The 20350-nt window shown below is 45.8% G+C and overlaps 5 non-coding genes across 5 annotated transcripts; 4 read left to right on the top strand and 1 right to left on the bottom strand.

The window, feature by feature from the left end:
* Nucleotides 1-3367: 3367 nt before the first annotated feature.
* On the top strand, nucleotides 3368-3439 carry TRNAW-CCA. Its single transcript has one exon. It is a non-coding gene; the product is annotated as a tRNA-Trp (tRNA).
* Nucleotides 3440-5083: 1644 nt separating this feature from the next.
* Nucleotides 5084-5156, top strand: TRNAR-ACG. The gene has a single exon. It is a non-coding gene; the product is annotated as a tRNA-Arg (tRNA).
* A 544-nt stretch (nucleotides 5157-5700) lies between these two features.
* On the top strand, nucleotides 5701-5773 carry TRNAR-ACG. The gene has a single exon. It is a non-coding gene; the product is annotated as a tRNA-Arg (tRNA).
* A 1335-nt stretch (nucleotides 5774-7108) lies between these two features.
* TRNAR-ACG lies at nucleotides 7109-7181 on the bottom strand. The gene has a single exon. It is a non-coding gene; the product is annotated as a tRNA-Arg (tRNA).
* A 1670-nt stretch (nucleotides 7182-8851) lies between these two features.
* Nucleotides 8852-8923, top strand: TRNAW-CCA. Its single transcript has one exon. It is a non-coding gene; the product is annotated as a tRNA-Trp (tRNA).
* The last annotated feature ends 11427 nt before the right edge of the window (nucleotides 8924-20350 follow it).

The following is a 20350-nucleotide window of genomic DNA, read 5'->3' as shown; positions in this document are numbered from 1 at the left end:
ATCACAGAATCATCATGAAATCAAAGAATAGTTTGGGTTGGAAAGGACTTTAGAGATCCAGTCCAACCCCCTGCCATGGGCAAGGACAGATTTCACTATCCCAGGTTACTCCAAGCCCCAGCTAACCAAACCTGGCCTTGGGCAGTTCCAGGGATCCAGGGGCAGCCACAGCTTCTCTGGACAACAGAAAATATCTGATCCTGCTGCTTGTCCTGTGATGCAACATCTGTTCCCAAGATAAAGAAATAAATTATTGTGATCATTCCATACACAAACATATAAAATAGTTGTAATTTTTTCTGTAAAAGGTGCTGTGAAGAAAAAAAAAAAAAGATTTAGTGGAAGCTCTTCCTGTCCATGTCAGGGGGTTGGAATGAGATGATTTTTCAGATCCCTTTCATCCCAAACCCTTCTGCCACTCCATGTTTCTATGATACATGAAGTGCAGATTATCAGTTTTCAGGTGTCACCAGCAGCACCTTCAACTTGGGAGGTGCACAAAGAGCACATGACAAGTGAGATTAATGAGTTTTCCTCATCATTTGTCTGCACAGAGTTTGAATGATATCAACAGACAAGTGGAAGTGGCAGCTGACAGCTCAGGTTCTCCCTCCATCACTTACTTCAGCCTCTTTCTGTACAAGGTATTTATTGATGTTGTTCTGACCCAGCGGCCTCGATATCAATACAAACTCCCCCTCAGCTGTGTGCATTGTTCTCTGTCTGCCTCCCTGCTTTCTTTGTTTGCTTTCCATTGCAAATTTGCAGGTGCCATCCAGTCCTGAAGGAGAGGTGTTTGTGTCCATTTCCAGGTACTCCAGGGACAGGAATGAAACAAAGGCTGCAACAAGAACCCCTCAGCTGGCTCAGGTTCCGACTGCATCCAAGGGGATCCTAGCTGAGAAATTCATCTCAGCTCTCAAGATCTGTCATTGTACTTTGTCAGACTGGAGCAGACACTCACCTTTCTCAACAATTATTTTTTAAATCACAAAAAAAATGGTCTTGTTCTGTAGTGATGGCCTGGAAATGTTTGTCTTTTAAAATTTTATTTCCATGGGAGGTGAAGTACAAATTTAAAACCTGAAGTGTGTTAGCAATAGTGGAAGAGGACTGCCCAGTAATTTCACATTCAAAATCCCTCTCCATCATTTCCAGAATGTCCTCACTATCAGACCACAAGTGCTCATACAATCACAGTCCCCTTCAAATTAGGATCAGAAATTATCCCAGAAAAAACCCCAACTCTTTGAAATTCAAGTACCATCTCAGTCTGCCTTGATGCTTCTGCACTTTGTTTGCTTGTTTTTGTTCTCCTCCTTTCCCAGGTTACTTTCCCAGGTTATTCCAGGTCAGAGACGTGTTTTATATGGATCACAAAAGAAATGCTCACACACAGTGGAAGTTCTGCCCCTTGCCTAAGGATCTCTTGTGAGAAGCTGCCGAGGGAGCTGGGAAAGGGGCTCAGCCTGGAGAAAAGGAGGCTCAGGGGGGACCTTGTGGCTCTGCACAACTCCCTGACAGGCGGGGACAGCCAAAGGGGTGGGTCAGAAAAGGAGGCTCAGGGGGGCCTTGTGGTTCTGCACAACTCCCTGACAGGAGGGGACAGCCAGGGGTGAGTCGGGATCTTCTCCCAAGAAACAAGGGACAGAGCAATAGGAATCACCTCAAATTGCACCGGGGGAGGTTTAGATTGGAAATTAGGAACAATTCCTTCACAGAAAGCCCTGTCCAGCCCTGGCACAGCTGCCCAGGGCAGTGGTGAAGTCCCCACCCCTGGAGGGTTTTGCTGATCTAGTGTGGGACTCACATCCCTTTGAGTAAGGGAGTTTTTATGAAAAGGGAAGACTTCTCATTCATTTTAAAGTTTTCAGTCATGGCACAGCTCTGAAAATAATACCTGGGATGCTAAATTTATGGGAAACTTCTGCTTTCCCAGAGCACTTAACCAGATTTGTGTTACGGCAATGTAAATCAGCAGGATTTGACTGCAGTTGGGCTGAAGTGGTCCTGAAACTGGCTGAAAACCTGACTTTATTTACAACATTGTGAGCAGCAAGTGACAGAGTGGGATGGATGAGGAGAGGTGCCACTGGGAGTGGCAGCAGGGAAAAATACGGGGGGAAAATCTAATAGCAACCATTGGGGTTGAATAGGCAAAAACTTTGGGCCGTGGAGGAAAAAACACTATTTCCAAGAAGGAAACAAGCTGAATTTCCAGCCTGACTTTAGGATGGAGGATCCTTCACTGAATGAAATTAATCTCCAGCCTGATTTACAGCTCATGGAGCCCATGAGCTGGTTCCTGGCTCCCTCTTGTGGGAAAAGGTGCTGGAGGAGGAAGAGATCTCGTGGTGCAGGATTTGCTCAGGTGGAAAGGTAAAAGCAAGAGGAAATGCCTCTTTGCTCCATCCTCAGCACTGTTAATTCAGAGTAAATGAGTGGTGATTATTAATATGTTTGGACAGCAGGGATGGGATTTGGTTTCAGACATCAAATTTTACAGAGGAATTGAATTTTTGGAGGGACTTTCTTACATTCAGGGTAAGTGTTAACTATGAAGTTAATGTTTCTTAACTTCATATAATTTTATAACATTTCCATAGCTTTAAAAGTCTCTGTAACTATAGTAATACTGAGAGCTCTGCACTTACCAGGATTAGGCTGAGCCAGGGTGGATTTTCCTGGTGCTTTGCCCATTGCACTGCTGGCCACAGCCCCTGCCTGTATTGCCCCTCTCCAGACACCCTGGTTCTCAGCAGACTGTCTCCAGCATGTCTCCATGGGGTAGGAATGAAGTTGGGAATGGAGTTGGAGAGGGCTAAGGAAGGCTTCACCTCCTTACTGGTATGGTTATCCATGGCAGCCTTGCCCCAAGAGCCCATGAGGAAAGGACTGGGCAGCTGGAGCTGGTGGTGGCCCTTGCCTGCACTGGGGGGACATCCTGCCCTCCTTGCAGGAGCTCCAGGTGCCACTCCCAGCCAGCACAGCGCTGTGGCTGGGGCAGGACACAGGGAGCTGTGTCTGGCCTGAGCCCACGCGTGTTCCACTTTACCAAAACCACTTCAGAGTCCACAGACAAAACCCACCTTGGGCTGTCCTGTGTTCCCCGCTGGGCCACCATCTTCCCTTGGAGCATCCCTGAGCGTGGTTCCTGCCCTCGCTGACCCCGCAGGGCCCCTCATCCCACCCCGTTCCTTCGTCCTTCATCCTGGGCTGGTCTCAGAGCCAGGCCTTGGCCACTCTCCCCTCAGGTTGTCCCTCCACAGCCACAGCCCTGCTCCCGGGATGCAGGGACACCCCAGGGTGGTCCCCATGGAAAGGACATTCCCGGCGGCCAATCCCAGGCCCCGGACCCCTCCATCCTGACCTCGTGGCGCAAGGGCAGCGCGTCTGACTCCAGATCAGAAGGTTGTGTGTTCAAATCACACCGGGGTCAGTCTGGGGCACTGCTGGCACCCCTCTGCTTTTCTGGGGGGCTGTTCTGTGGGAGGGTGTCTTAGGCTGGGGCTGTGTATTCTATTTCCATCTGTTGGGGGTGGGACAGTTATCCTCTGTTAATTGGGCAGCTTTTCTTTATCTCTTCCACAACCAATCCTCGCTCCAGGAGATCTCTTCTGTTCATGGGCCAGTCACGGCATGGCTGATAAAATTCCATCATCCCACTGGGAGATGCTCCACCCAGGGGGACGAGCCAAGCATTCCTACCTGGATACAATCTGAGCTTTGGAACACCACAGCAGCCTTTTGCTCTGGAATCCCAGAGAAGCAGCTTTCTTCTCCACTGGATTCCCAGAAGACCTGGCTCATCTACAGCAGCCCTGGAGCTTCAGAGGAAAACTCCCCCCTTGTACAGGATCCCTGTTCCAACAGAACCACACCTGGCGCTGCAGGAGGGCTGAGCCACCATGGAATGGGACTGCTGTCACCACTCTGACCCACAGGGTGTCAGGGCATATTCTGACTCTGTCTGCAGTTTATTTTTGAACTATTGCATTTGTATTTTTAATTTTCCTAGTAAATAACTGTTACTCCTATTCCCATATCTTTGCCCGAGAGCCCCTTAATGTCAAAATCGTAATAATTCAGAGGGAGGGCGTTTGCATTTTCCATTTCAAGGAAGGCTCCTGCCTTCCTTAACAGACTTTGCCTTGTCTTTGTCTGTGTTGAAAAGACTCTGTGTTTTCAAACCAAGACAGAGGGGCAGGGCTCAGGGTGTAGGGGCATGGACTAGACTACATGGGAAACATGATGCCCAGAGCTCTCCTTTGAGCAGGGAGCTGTGCTGGATGGAAATTATGGGTCAGGATGCAAGCAGGGAGGTTGTGTTGTGGTGGGTATTTGCCATAATTTAGCTCAAAAAGGAGTTAATGCCTTCCTCAGGAAAATGCAGGAAACTTTTTTACTCCGGGCTCAGTCACTTCTGGAGGACCTGACCATGCTTGCCTAGCAGGGTAACACGGGGTGCTGTGGTCAGTCCAGAGGATATCTGGAGGGGAATCAAGAGCAATTATGCTGTGTGGGATTATGGAAAAAGGGACAAGTTTCTGATGAACAACATGGAAAGATTTTTTTCAATATTAAGAAAGACCATCTGGAAAGCTTTGGTCTGGGAAATCACAGCTTGGGGTCTGCCTGAACACTATGGAAACAACCCCTAAGAAAGCCATGCCCAGAAAGAGGAAAGATGTGAAAATGACTGGAAGGCCAAGGATTTACCAAAGGCAGACCACCCTAGACCAAAATAATAGATTTCTTTGAAGAGATGATTTCTTTGGGAGTCAAGTGGACACTGAGGAACATCATTTGTCTTGACTTTGGTTTCACCTCTGACAAGGTCTCCCAGACGTGTCCCTGCAGCAGGACACACACAGAGAGCAGCTGAGCTCAACCCAAAGGCAAATCAAGGGGCCAGGACCAGGCACTGAGGGGATTGGGGTCACTGTTGGTGGTCCAGGGGACCCTTCACTGCAGGATGCTGAGCTGGGAGTGGGTTGGGGTCTCTGTGGTGGGAGCAGAGGCTGTTCCACAGAAGGAAGGACACGGCCAGCCTGGCAGGGACATGGGGGATGACCAGGGCACAGGGCCAGTGGCGCAATGGACAACGCGCCTGACTACGGATCAGGAGATTGCAGGTTCGACTCCTGCCTGGCTCAACCCTTTTAGCCCACAGAAATTCCTCCTGCTCCCTTTCTGAGCACCTTCCTTCTCCTGCCCATCATCCATCCTTCCTCAAGCTCTTGGTGTCCTGTCCCACACTCTGAAAGGGCAGGTCTGTGGCCCACACCAGAGCCAGGGACACTGCAGCAAATCCCACAGTGGAATGCAGGTACCTCCTGAACTGCTGTTCCACAGCCAGGACAGAGCCAGCACTCCCAGGTTGTCCTGGCACCTCGTGTGCCCTGTTCCCAACCCCCTCCAAGGCTCACACTGGTCTTGCTGCCCTTTCTCAGTGCCTTGCCAAGTTCTGCATGTGACAGCAATGGTCTCAGAGTAGGTCCCAGAGAAGCTTTGGAGTTTCCATCCTTGGAGTTATTTAAGGTTTGGCTACAACCTGATGCCAAAGAGTGTTGTGCTCTGACTGGGGATTGGATCACCTGCTTCCAAGGGATCTCCTAAAATCTATTTTTTCCTATATTTAATTAATTCTTTCACAAAGCCCATCCAGTGATGGGAAGCCCCCAGAGCTCCAGGAGGGCAGGGCCAGTGGCGCAATGGACAACGCGCCTGACTACGGATCAGGAGATTGCAGGTTCGACTCCTGCCTGGCTCGCAATTTTCCTGCCCACAGCCTGGCTGGCATATTGATGTGACAGGGGCTTCTTCCCCCATGGTGCCCTGCCTCTCTCCAGTGTTGTCTCTTCCTGCACAGCAAAACTTCTCTCGCATCAGGGCAGGCTCTGACTGGACATGCTGGTGAAAAAAATTCTCTGTGAGATGGTAAATCACCAAGAGAGGAGCCCAGAGAGGCTGTGGCCTCTACATCCTTGGAGATATGCAGAGTCTGAGCATGCAGTCCTGATCTGCACGTCATAAATTAAGCAGAAGTCTGGACTGGAGACTGCCACATGTCATTTTCATCACAAATCACTGTTATTTTATGTAAAATTCTCGTTTCCACGTTCTTTTGTTGCTTCATCCCACATTTGCACACTTGTGGTGCTGTCATCACTGTTTTGTACCTTCACTGTTCTGTGGTTTGGGCCAGGAAGGTTGAAGGTGTCCATGTGCAGGGTAGCCCACAACAACTGGCCATCAAGCAAGATGCTACAGCTCACCTGCCCATCCCTCTGTCACCAGGCTGGAGCAAGTGGAGGTGGCCTTGGGCTAAGCTTTCCTCTCCACTGGGCACCACAGAGGGTTCTGTAAGGCCTGGGAAGTTTAACTGTACATCCCACAGGGAGGCAAGATGTGCCCTCCACCCCTCCAGAGCAGCTGGGCTGATCCTGGAGCTCAGTGAGGCATCTCCTCTCCTGGGTGGTGGAACCGGTGGGACCACAGGTGAGGAGGGCAAGGCTGACATGGAATGGGCAGGTGGGAGCAAGGTGAGATCCTGCCACTTCCCTTTAACCACGAATAAATCCATGTGGTCCTGAAGTGAGGACAGCAGGTGGGATCAGAGGCTGGGGCCAGTTGCTCAGTGGATCATGAACACATCTAACTGTGGATCAGGAGTCTGCAGGTTTAAGTCCTGCCTGGATCACCCTGAGGCTGGTGGTGGAGGTGACAAGGGACAACTGTCTTCCTGAGGCCCTTAACCTTTCAGGCTTTTTTTCTGACATCACCATCACAGGAACATCTTTTTGTGACATCAAAGCTGTGAGCAGGGCACTGCTTCCAGAGCAGAACTTGGCAAGGCACTGAGAAAGGGCAGCAAGACCAGTGTGAGCCTTGGAGGGGGGGCTGGGACCAGGACATCCTGGGAGTGCTGGCTCAGGGACAGCAGTTCAGGAGGCATCTATGCTCTGTTTTGGGATTTGCTGTGGTGTCCCTGGCTCTGGTGTGGGCCCCATGTGGGACACAACTTCAGGAGGAAGGATGGATGATGGGCAGGAGAAGGAAGGTGCTCAGAAAGGGAGCAGGAGGAATTTCTGTGGGCTAAAAGGGTTGAGCCAGGCAGGAGTCGAACCTGCAATCTCCTGATCCGTAGTCAGGCGCGTTGTCCATTGCGCCACTGGCCCTGTGCCCTGGTCACCCCCACGTCCCTGGCCGTGCCAGGCTGGCCGTGTCCTTCCTTCTGTGGAACAGCCTCTGCTCCCACCACAGAGACCCCAACCCACTCCCAGCTCAGCATCCTGCAGTGAAGGGTCCCCTGGACCACCAACAGTGACCCCAACCCCCTCAGTGCCTGGTCCTGGCCCCTTGATTTGCCTTTGGGTTGAGCTGAGCTGCTCTCTGTGTTTGTGTCCTGCTGCTGGGACACGTCTGGGAGACCTTGTCAGAGGTGAAACCAAAGTCAAGACAAATGATGCTCTTCAGTGTCCATTTGGCCATTGTGGAAGGAATTGTATTGTCTCAGTGTTCTGCCCTTGGGAAGTCCATGGTCCCTGTCTCCAGCCATCATCACATTCTTCCTTCATTTCAGGAACATTCTCACCTGGCCTCTGAGGTGGGATGGACCAGACTCTTTTTTACTCTTTTCTTGAAACAATTCCTCGTGGTGTTCATCAGGAACCTCTCTCCATTTCCATCATCTTACACTGAACCATTGTCCTTAAACACTCCAGGACTGACTGTGCCACCTCACCTGGTCTTACAGGGAAACACCACATGGAGATAAGTCCAGGTCCCCCAGGGGCGACTGAGCCTGCAGTTGTGGAGCTTTTTCCTCTTTTCAGAGAAAGCCTTCACTCCCTTCAGCTTCTTCATGAGGCAAAGTGCAGCAGACACCCACCACACCTCCCTGCTTTGTCCTGCACTCAGGTTATGACCTGTGCCCTGTGAATCATGGGTTTGATATCCATGCATCTTCCAGGTGAATGGGGCTTCTGTCCCCAGGCAGGTGCTGGGCTGTGGAGTTTTTGCTTTTTTTTTTTTTAAGGTTGGGATTAAATGTGTGAGTTGAAATTTCATGTTTGGACCCAGATGTTTATTAGTTTTTATCTATACTATAGTTTTACAAACTGTGAGTTCTACTATATCTTAACAAACTAAAAATGAAGTTGTATCTCTCTCTGTCTCTCTCTAAGGTTTTTTAAGGACAAACCGTTTAATTAAGAAATTACACAAATTATTTTTATATTTGATTTAATAACTAACTACTTGTGACTCACAATGCAGGTTTTTTAAATCTAATTACACAATACTACTCAAACCTATGAAGAAGAAGGTGAAGAAGAAGGACTAGCTTCTGCTCTAAAACTTCTATCTTTTTTATATATGTTACTATATTCTAAAACCTTAAACTCTAAGTTTCCTACTATGTGATATTACACACTTCTATTCAAACTACACACCCATAATGCCAGCTCTATCATTCATTTTTGGAAGCCTTCTCCATGGCCTCAGGTCAAATGCAGTGTTCTCTTGGGGGTCAGTGCCTGTCAGCACAGAAGCGTAAAATTCTTAGTAATCAGGGTTCCAGCACTGGGCCACCATTTTTCCTGTCCCTCTGGAGACACCACATCCAGGAGTCTGTTTCTCCTGGGAGAGGCTCTGCAGGGCTGCTCTGGGCTGTGGCCATTTTTGTCCTTCTTCCTGTGAAGTTTCTCATTTAGAGCCCTCTTTTTTTTAGCAAGGCAAGGTAGGCAAAGATGGTGCCGCTCCTGTGTCAGGTGAAGCAAAATTCCCATTCCCTCAAAGAATGCCCCAAATTCCAGGATGATATTTGAGGGGGAAACATCCCACCCCTGACCTCGTGGCGCAATGGCAGCGCGTCTGACTCCAGATCAGAAGGCTGTGTGTTCAAATCACACCGGGGTCAGGCTGTGAGGATGTGAGATGGGCATTTCCTGCATATTCACTTTTGCCTTCCCACTCTGTAAATCTGTACCCCAAATTCCTGCTGAATGGCAGGGGATGAGCCATGGCAGAGTGGTCTTTCCTTGCTGGATGAGTGTTCAAAGTATCGTCAGAGTTTTGCTTCTTCAAAGCATCACTTCAGCTTTCCCTTATCCTATGTTGGCAAAGCTGACAGGAATGGGGGGCACCCCAGATGTGGCTTCATGTCAGGGTATGAATTCTTCTGGTCCCAAAACCTCTTTGGAAAGTCAAGGAACTGTTAGGGGGGATAAGATCCCTTTATACATTCTTCCTCGGATTGAATAATCCTAATTTCTCCCCATGTCTCTCCACATCCCCCGTATCCAACTCCCCCACCACCTTGATGGCTCTCACTGAACTTGCTTCACTGTGTCAGTGAGGTTTTTTTGTTGATTCTGTTGAAACACCTGGCTGTGGGGAGCCTAACCTGAGCCATCAGGACTGGTCATCAGGATCTTTAACTCTCTGCTTAGTCTTCTTTTGATTCCCCATGGTGAGCTGGACAGAGGGCATGGAGGGCTGGAAAAAAGGCTTGAATCTGTAAGAAGGACCTTATATGAGTTATAATTCATAAAAAGTAGTTGAACTCCTTTAAAGACTCTTTCAAGGTGAATTTTAAGATATATAACCAGGAGACATACTGAGATAAGACAATGGATCAATAAGAAATACAAGAAGCTGAGATCCTTTATTCCGTAACTCCTGGAGTGCCACCAAGGGTTGAGTGAGCAGGGATTTCCTCAAGATGTCGCTGCCTCACTGCTTTCAATGTCACAGAATCATCGAGGTTGGAAAAGACCTCCAAGCTCATTAAGTCAATTGTCCTTGTCTTTGGCTCTGTCTCCATAATGTGATTTTCTGTCCCTTTGACTTCTCAGAATGGAAAGAAACTCAGGTATTTCCTTTTGTAAATCTTCCACACATGAAAAAGCCCCAAATAGTACAATGTCCAAGATGCTGTATTTGGGACAACTGGCACTCTCTTGAAGGGATATCTGGTAGGAAGCATTATTCTTGTAGACTTCCCACCAGAACTATTTTCACTACAGGCAATGGGAACAGTTTTACATTTCATAAAAAAAAAAATCTGAGTTTACCACTATTCTCACTTTTCAAAGGACCAAACTCTTAAGACTTCTGAAAGCTTTTTTTTTTTTTTTTTTTTTTTTTTTTTTTTTTTTTTTTTTAAGCAGGAGCATTTTGAGTCACAATCTAGAGAAGGTGTCCCTGCCCATGACAGGGGTGTTGGAATGAGAGGATCTTCAAGGTCCCCTTTCAACCCAAACAATTTGATGATTCTGTGAAGAGCCTGGTGATGAGGTTTAATCAAAGGGACACTTCAACAGAGAGTGGAACTTGTCTCCAATTCAAGAAAAGTTGTCATAAACTACTTAATAACCAATATTGTTTCATAATCTTGAGACTCTCCAAATGTTTTCAGTTAAAATACTCTGTCTTGCATAAACAAGGAAGTCTTTGAGGCTGCATCAAATGGGGAAATGTGAGGGAGAAAGGCTTAAAATATTCCATATTGCTGTAAATTCCTGTAACAAATTCTCTTTCTTATATAACTTTATTTTCCAGTGAAAATGCAGTTCTCAGGGAATTGTGATCAGCCCTATTGAGGTCTGTTACACAAAGTAGTTTACTCTGAATATTGACTTAGAAGTAGCTTGACCAGAGGAGGATGTGAAACCTGAACACAGGGACGGATTGGGTTCAACTCTGGACTTTTTGTGTCTGGTGGAACTGTTTTTCTGTAGAAATTTGAAGTATGTTTTGTCAGGCAGCAAGGTTGTTTGTTTTGGTTTTTGGGGTTTTTTTCTGTCTGTATAAGCAACAGTGTCACTCTTGTGTCACCAGGCTTCCTTCTAGAATGATCCCATGACTGTTTTGGAAGGTGAAGTTTTGTTTTCATTTCTCTCCACCCTGTTGGTTCAGGTCTCAGTGTCCAAATTGAAGACAAGGTCACGTCTCCCTGTGAGTGACCAAGGAAAGGTTTTGTTTTTGGTCTGCTGGACTTTTCTAAGAATACCACAGAAACACAGAATGGAAAAGGTTGGAAGGCACCACTGGAGGTCATTTGGCCCAACCTCCCTGCTCAAGCAGGCTCATCCTAGAAGACACAGGATTGTGTCCAGACAATTCCAGAATATCTCCAGTGAGGGCGATTCCACACCCTTTCCAGGCAACTTGTGGGTCCTCCTGTTTGTGGAGGGAGGCTCATTCCACGCCAAAAAAAAACATCTTTAGCCTTTATTCCATCAGCACTTCAACCAATCAATGAAGTGACTGCTGGAGAAGTGATGGAGGATGATGAAGTGATGGATAAACCTATTAACATTTTTTAAAATTAATATTTAGATACCAGGAAGAATTTCTTCATGGAAAGGGTGGTCAGGAGTTGGAAGGGGCTGTTCAGGGAGGTGGTGGAGTTTCCATCCCTGGAAGTGTCCATGGAATTACTGGACTTGGCACTCAGTGCTCTGACAAGATGGGGATTGGTCACAGATTGGACTCAGTGGTCTGGCAGCTCTTTTCCAACCTAAATAATTCAGTAATTCTGTAATTCTAACAGACTTTGTGTCTCTCATTTCCTCTGGCCAAGCCTGTCCCTGGTGCTCTCATCCCTTCCCTGTTTACATCTACACCTCACTCCTGCCTTAGTGTGGAGCAGGATGGGGGTGCCAGGGCTGTGATTGCTCACTCTTCCATGTGGGGACAAATTTTTATAAATATCTTCAGCAATGGCATGGGAAAAAAAACCAAAACCCAAAGAGTGGGATATTGGCAATTTTATTCCAGCTATTTAAAAGCCACACAGACAGCAGGGAACTTCATAAAATGGAACAAGTGGGAAAATATATAACAGAAATACTCGGGGGTAATGGATTTAGGAGAAAATAACCCCGGTTGTGACACTGGGTAATTTCTTTCCCAATGTACATTTTGTTGGCAGCATGTGGCTGATATTTATCTCTCTCTGCAATCAGGAGGCAGAAGGGTTTCAGCTTGTACACTGATATCTTTAGAATCAGGCCATAAACCAGTATGGGATGGATTATCAGCTAAGAATCTTCAAGAGAGAAATATTTCCTTGGATTTATTTCAGGGGAAAACAACAATAAAAAAGGCTCAAAGCAATTTCTTATCTCTATCTCTGTTGCAATCCCCAAGCCTAAAAATCGTCAAACTTATTTGTCATCAGATTCCAGACCTTCATTCATAATTCATTTCTTGTAAATGCTTTTTTCTATTTTTTTCAGCTGTCTTGCCAGGTGCAGACCCAGGATGTACTCATGAGTGATTTTCAGGTTGCTGTCTTAGGAACTGGGTGAATATCAGAACAAATTCCAAGAAAACCTGGACAATGCACAGGGACCACCAGCCTTGTGAGCAAACACCAACGCTGGCAGTGGATTTAAAAATCAAGAGTAGATTTTTAAAACTAATAAATGTCTGAATGAATACAAGCCAGAGCTCATCAGTTTGTAGGTACCCATCATCCTAATTGCATTCCCTGCTCTATCACAGTCCATTAGCTTTTCAAAGCCCCAGAAGTGTGTTAGACACTTTTTATGCCTTATATTTGCAGTGAAAAAGTCATGATGGCAATTTTTCCCAAGAAAGAAAATGGCAAGATGTGGCTGGAGAAGATGGCCCTGCTCAGTATATCATTCCTCATCTTCCAAAGTTGATAGAGAAATAATATAGCTCTTAGACTTTTAAAGATGGAAAATCAACCAAATTTCTTTCCTTTGCCTGAACTTTTCCCTGGGATTTTGTCCCTTATGTAAGAACAGGAGCTGCCTGCAAATGGGATTTGATCCAATAGCTTGGCTCCTTCCTTCCTTCCTTCCTTCCTTCCTTCCTTCCTTCCTTCCTTCCTTCCTTCCTTCCTTCCTTCCTTCCTTCCTTCCTTCCTTCCTTCCTCTATACTTCTGAGATTTTATATCATATTCCTGTAACCAAAACTGTTCTTGCAGCTAAATCACTGCACACGACCTATGTCCTTTATGTGGTGGAAATGGCTGATTAAATACAGAACTGCTGTAATCTGAAAGGCCAATTAGATTTTAGGGTAAAAGCCAGAGATTTCACTTATTTGTGGTGTGATTGCGACAGCTTTGGTCCAAATAATGTACCAGGAGAACTGCTGAGTGTTCTGGGGCAGGAGGAGTGAGTGGAGGGGAAGGAGGGAAGGAAAGGCTCGATTTACCCTCTCCTGTGAGAACGTCCATAACAAAATGTCCTGGAGCAGCACCATGTCCATGCTGGCAGTAAAGCAGGGTGGGGACAGAGGTACAGGGCCTGGCTCTGTAATATCAGCTAAACTGGCTCAGTTTGGGCCCAGAACTGTCACAAACCCATGGGGGTTGGTATGGGCTAGGAACCACTCCCTGTGGATAGTTCTAATCCAGCCACCTGTTCCTGAAGCTGAAGGAATTCAACAGTATGGATGTGGCCAGCCACCCTTGTTGCCTCAGAATCACGGAATCATTTGGGCTGGAAAGGACCTCTGCACCCACACCCACAAACTCAACGTTACTGCCCCTCTGGGGGGCTGGAGATGCGGGCAAAAGGTGGGTTAAACTCTGTTTTATACCCCCAGCAAAGGCGTGGGAGTGAAAATGTGCAGATGACTTGAGAAATGGAGCCCTTAATGCTGCTAGGAATCTTGGCCTTTCCAAAGTTCAGTTTCCTAGTGGCTCATTACCCAGGAGGAATCCCATCCTTCAAGGAGGGGGTGAGGTGCTGCTGTTCAAGACGTGGTTTCCCAGGAAAGTCATGCACAGGGGAGCAGGAACTATTGGCCCTGCGTGGCTCTGTGGAGACATCTGTGCAGAGGGGGCTTGGGGTCATTGAAAATCATCTTGAACGTTTTGTAAACTTCAGCAGCTGAGAGTGAGGATGGTTTTTGCTGTGTCAACATCTGTGAGGAAGGGAGATAAAAAATTAACAACTCTGTGACTTCCCTGTTTTTTGAGGGATTCTTCCATGCTGGAAGTGTACAGCTGCTGCAATGTCAGCCCTGCTCCCAGCTGAGTTTGCAGCAAACCTCATCCCCCAGCATGGAGACCAGCGAGGTGGGGAAAAAATATCCGTGAATGGAGAGATGAAATGCAAGGAGAGGCAGAAATTATATTTACCTGATGCTCCCAGATGTTCATCTGATAGATCACAGGATGGAACGTTTTGGGTTGGATGGGACCTTAAAGATCATTCAGTTCCATCCTGTGCCATGGGCAGGAACAACTTCCACTATCCCAGGGTGCTCCAAGCCCCATCCAGTCTGGTCTTGGACATTTCCAGGGATGGGGCAGCCATAGCTGCTCTGGGCAACCTGTGCCAGGGCCTCACCACCCTCATGCTTTCCCAATGAGATATTTAAAGGACATCAGATATCAAGGAAATGCTCAGAGTCCTGTCTCTATGACTCCTAAGAAATAACATAGTAATCTAAAAAGTGCTTTCAATGCACAAAGGGTGTAATTCCAGGAAAAACTAATTTCAGGGAAAAAAGTTTCAAGAAAAATCATTAACTGAAATTTAAACTAGAGCCTGGGAGGTAAAAACAATTGGGTGGTGTAGGAACAAGTGAAGAGCCAGGCATTGCCACTTCTCATCCCCAGCAGATGTGCCCCGTTGGGTGGGATAAAACAAACTCCACCCCCAGCTGTGGCCCCTGCATTACACAATGCCCTGATTGGCTCACTGGAAATTGGTGACGTGCTTGATGATGTCATGGCTTGCACAACTGGGTTTTGTCCCTGATATTGACCTTCGAAGTTGTGGGCGGCTTTACGGAGGGCTAGAAATGAGATAACTGAGTAAATCAAAGTATCTAACTATTTCAGGTGACTCCTCCTGCTAGTAGCTGGATTTCTTTGTTCTTTAGAAGTGTCCAAGGCCACGTTGGATGGGGCTTGGAGCAACCTGGGGTAATGGAAGGTGTCCCTGCTTATGGCAGGGGGTGGAACAAGATGTTCTTTAAGGTCCTTCCAACCCAAACTGTCCTGTGATATGATATTTCAAGCCATCTTTTATAACTGAATGGACAAGCTTTTTTGTTAGTTTAGTGATACCTTTTCTTTTAGTGTTATCCCTCACTGTGTGCCATCTGTACAAGTGGAGATCTGCACTGGTTGACTCACAGAGTGGGATTTACACATCCATAATCACTGTGATTTCTCTTGGGGACAGTGGCATCCAAGCAGAGACAGGAATGAAACTCCGTGCAATTCCAAACTTTGATCAGGACACTCACCTGTGTGGAAGACAGATATTTAGATCTCAAAAAAATTATTGTTATTAGTTATCATTTATAGCAGAAGAAAGATTGCTAGCAGCAGGACAGAGGAATTCAAGACAACTGAACCATGAGGATGGGGAGAAGGGCACTTGATGAAGCATCTTATAAAAGGCTCATTTGCAGCAGGTGCCAAAACAGACAAATATGAATAATTCACAGAATTACAGAATCATTAGGTTGGAAGAGACCTTCAAGATCATGAAGTCCAACCCATGCCCTAACACCTCAACTAAACCATGGCACTGAGGGCCACATCCAATCTCTTCTAAACACATCCAAGGATGATGACTCCACCACCTCCCTGGGCAGACCATTCCAGAACTTGATCATTCTTTCCATAAAAAACCTTTTCCTAATATCCAACCTGTATTTCCCTTGGTGCAGCTTGAGACTGTGTCTTCTCGTTCTGTCAGTTGCAATATGTAATAATTGTAATGTGATTAGTTGCAAATACAGCCTGGAACTCATAACAGTGCCTTTCTCTGGGTTCTGAGATGACATCATTTGACCATACCCATATTGTGCAATTTTTGGCTTCCAGTCCGAGGTGACCACACCAGGTTGCCTGCTGGAATAGTTCCTAGCCAGGTCTAATCATTGAAACAGCCCAGGAATTTTTGGCAGAGGGCTAGCAGAAGATAAAACTGTCAGGGCTGTTCTAGTAATTGAATATTGCAGATGATGAGTTTTCAGTGGTCACATCCTGAATCACTGCTCACACTCTGCTGCCTGAATTAGCTGCAGCTCAGTAAATTGTAATGTGATCTTGGATGTAGCAGGCACAAGGGAGTTTTCTGCTACAGATGAAAACAAGGAGAAGGTCAATGCCATGCTGACCTGACTGATTACAGATATAAATATATATTAATCCAATTCTTGTGGCTGCAGCATTAGCAACTTCCTACCTAACAAGAACCAGTGGAGTTCCATGATTCTGTTTTTGACGATGATGATGGTGCCAAAGGCAACAGAAACTACCCAGTACAACACAGGAGTAGACATTTAAATGATGCACAGAGAGAAGCATTCAGACCCTGCTCACTGTCTAACACTTAAATGATGCATAGAGGGAAGCATTGAGACCCTGCTCACTGTCTAACATTTAAATGATGCACAGAGAGAAGCATTTAGACCCTGCTCACTGTCTAACATTTAAATGATGCACAGAGAGAAGCATTCAGACCCTGCTCACTGTCTAATGAAGACACTTCTGGTGTTATATCTTGTCATCAAGTGCATAATAACTCTTAAAAATTAAGGCTTCTGTATTATTCTGTAGGACACCATCCACACAGAAGTCTCAGTATTTTTCAGGAAAAGCAGCAGCACTAAGGCTGTGTGACACATCAGGGAACTCCTCATCAGGACCAGAGAAGTACCAGTTTTTTCTCCATAACCTACATGAGATCCTGCCTTCCTCCTTCCTCTCAAACACTCATTATTATTCCTTCTCACCCTCTCCTCCACAGAGGAATTCCCCTTTAGCTTAGAGGCACAGAGGACAGTACATTCTCCCAGCTGGTGTTCAGTGCTGTCATTTAAATTTCTATTTAATGTTGACTCAGTGTCTGGATTGCAACAGGAGGGCACAAGCAGCTGAGATCAAAACAGCCAAGGGCAGGTAATAATTGACCAGGTTCCCAGACCTCAGCACAGCACCATCCCTGAAACTGAAATGCACAGGGGCCTCCCCTTGTGCCCTTTCAGTGACACCAGCCAATGTCTCACACAGCAGGATTCATTAACTCATCTGCTGTATTTCTCCTCATCTAAAAAATTTAGGATATTTCTTTAATAGGAGACCTTTGTAGCTGTTGCCAAGCGCAGTGAGGACTGATGGAGAAACAGAGGTAAAACCTGCCCTGTGCACCCATTTAGCCCATGGGAATGGCACAAACCCCTCTAATGACAAGAGACATGTGGGAATACTGTGTGTGAGAGCCAAGAGTATCCATTAGAGGATGCCCACTAATAAATTTTCATGGATGAAGCAACCTTGGCCCTCATTTTCCCATTCTCATTGTGCCCTTGTCGTAGTTGAGACGGAGACAATACAAAGCAGCACACTTTTTCAGAAGGCTTCAAACCATTTTTATCATAGCATGCGTGCTTTTTATGCATTCTTACAAAACTCATAAGTTTAGACTTTACTCATTGGTCATGAAAGACAAAGTGCTCATTGGAATAGGCAGTGGCAGGTTTCTCTTATTTATCCTTTCTTTCTTGGTTTCTATGTCAATGACCTTAGTAGAAAATTCTTTCAGGGGTAAATACGGATTCTCTTATCAAATTTCTCCCTGGCTCACAGAAGTCTCTGTAAAACCTTTTCCACATGCCCTTAGCAGGATGATGTCACAGGGTAGAAACATGGAATCACAGAATGGTTTGGGCTGGAATGGGTCTTAAAGACCATCCAGTTTCAACCCCCTGCCATGGGCAGGGACACCTTCCACTTCCCCAGGTTCCTCAAAGCCTCATCCAGCCTGGTTTTGGACAGTTCCAAGGATGTTCCACCTTCCATTAGACCAGGCTGTTCCAGATACAAAGCAGCACACTTTTTCAGAAGGCTTCAAACCATTTTTATCATAGCATGCGTGCTTTTTATGCATTCTTACAAAACTCATAAGTTTAGACTTTACTCATTGGTCATGAAAGACAAAGTGCTCATTGGAATAGGCAGTGGCAGGTTTCTCTTATTTATCCTTTCTTTCTTGGTTTCTATGTCAATGACCTTAGTAGAAAATTCTTTCAGGGGTAAATACGGATTCTCTTATCAAATTTCTCCCTGGCTCACAGAAGTCTCTGTAAAACCTTTTCCACATGCCCTTAGCAGGATGATGTCACAGGGTAGAAACATGGAATCACAGAATGGTTTGGGCTGGAATGGGTCTTAAAGACCATCCAGTTTCAACCCCCTGCCATGGGCAGGGACACCTTCCACTTCCCCAGGTTCCTCAAAGCCTCATCCAGCCTGGTTTTGGACAGTTCCAAGGATGTTCCACCTTCCATTAGACCAGGCTGTTCCAGATGGAGCAACCTGGGGTAGTGGAAGGTGTCCCATGGCAGAGGTGAAACTGAGTGATCTTTAAGGTCCCTTCCAACCCAAATCTTTCCATGATTCTATGATTCTATAATAATGATTTGTGCTATCATTAGGAAAGCCAGGAGAGTACTGGATTATGTTTTAGCATGCATTTGGTTTTAATGGAACATAAGTACATGATTTCTTAAATAACCCTGTGCCTATGAGATTTTAAAGGCATATTTATATTTACAATGGTAAAATGAAGTTTTGCCACCATCCAAATACATGCACCCTATTTCAAACAAACTTTCTCAAAAGCATAGTAGTTCTTAGACTTCTTTTCATTTGCCATTAGCTGATGAGTTACACTTAAGAGAAAACACTGAGGCAAACCCCTCCTATATAACATCATGTATGGTGTTTGCTGTGAATTATTATGGAGGTAGTTTGTTACCCAAGGAGGGAACAAGAGAAGAAAAAACCCTGTCTTGCAGAAGATTGAAAAAATCAGCTTGAAATGCTGTTTGCAACACAACAACATTAGATTTTCCTTGCAATATCACCTTTGGAAAGGGGCTGCTGGGACAAAATTCAGGAAAATTGAATTGCAAAATCCCCCCAGCTCCTCTTTGGTTAGAGAGCTTGATTTCTCTGGGATAGGCACTTGCAGCTCCTTGAATTCCCACCTAATGTGTGGAAGTTAGTGATCAACAGAGATCTCCAGGACTTCATCCTGGCCCTGGGTACTGTGGGATAGAGTTCCATGCACACACTTCCATGTTCCAGCCCCAGGTCACTGCTGTGCTGCATGAATTGTTCTGCTCCTTCCCTGTTTTATACAAGTTTTGCCTGGTTTTAAGCAACCAGTTTGCTCCTGTTTTTGTTTTGGTTAGGAGTCAAAGTCGTGGAATTTTCCTCTTGCTCTGAGTGACATTTTCGGGTTGCCTGTGCTAGCAGGGTTCAACGTGTTGGTCACTTCCATAAAATCATGGAATTTTAAGAGTTTGGGTTGGAAAGGACCTTAAAGCTCATCTCAGTAAATCCTCTGCCATGGGCAAGGACACCTTCCACAGGACCAGATTGTTCCTAGCCCCATCCTTGATTGTTTCCAGAGGTATTCACATACTCCCTGGGCAACCTGTGCCAGGGTTTTCCACCCCCATTGCAAAAATCTTCCTCCCTGTTTCCTAGAGGTTGTTCTCTTTCTGCAAGGAAGGACGCTGTTCAGCAAAATCAGAGTGCTATGGCAGTCCATGTAAATGAAATTATATAATTTAACTCTGATAACAGATTGACTTTGTTCCAGAGGAGGGAAAATAAAGCCGTGGAAGTGAGTGGAACTTTTTCAAATAATAAAAAATAATCACAACCTTCCCCAGTGCCACACTCTAATTTTATTTGGGAGAAACACCCCTACTCCCTCACTTGGATGTCTTATGGACAAGTGCTTCCACTTGCACAACATTCCCACAGTGTTCTGTCTGTGTGAAAGACAGGTGAGGTGAATTCACATCTCAATGGATCTTGATAAAAACAAAAAGGTTTTATTTTTATTTATTTTAAAAAAATGGTTTATTCATGCTGGTGTTGCAGGTCAGGCGTTTGCCTCTCTGTATCCCACTAAAAAGAGAGGGATGTCAAATTAAATTTTTTCTCCATTATAAATGGGGAAAGCTGGAGAGTTGCTGGCAAGGGAAAAGATAATTTACAAGGAAAGGGTACAAAAAAAAAAAAAAGAGACACAAAAAAGGAGCACTTGGCATTTCTTGGTTAATTAGATTTTATGAGTGGGAGAGGGAAATCAGTTTTGCTGTTTTTTGCTGCATAAACTCATCTTGTTACCTCTCCCTCAGCTGCTCGAGCTGGCCCATTACCATGCAAATTAAACATAAACCTCAGTAACGTTTTCATCCTTTGAACAATTCTTGGAACAAAAATGCCATTAACTCCGAGTTAAACATAATGAATGAGGTAATAAGGAAGCAAACCACTGAACCAAAATGTCAGAGGTAGGCACTGCAGAAACACCT

This window comes from Pyrgilauda ruficollis, unplaced genomic scaffold, assembly GCF_017590135.1.
Source record: "Pyrgilauda ruficollis isolate IOZ18807 unplaced genomic scaffold, ASM1759013v1 scaffold54, whole genome shotgun sequence".
NCBI lineage: Eukaryota > Metazoa > Chordata > Aves > Passeriformes > Passeridae > Pyrgilauda > Pyrgilauda ruficollis.
The sequence above is the reverse complement of the archived record's forward strand: the minus strand, read 5'-3'. Positions and strand labels throughout refer to the sequence as shown.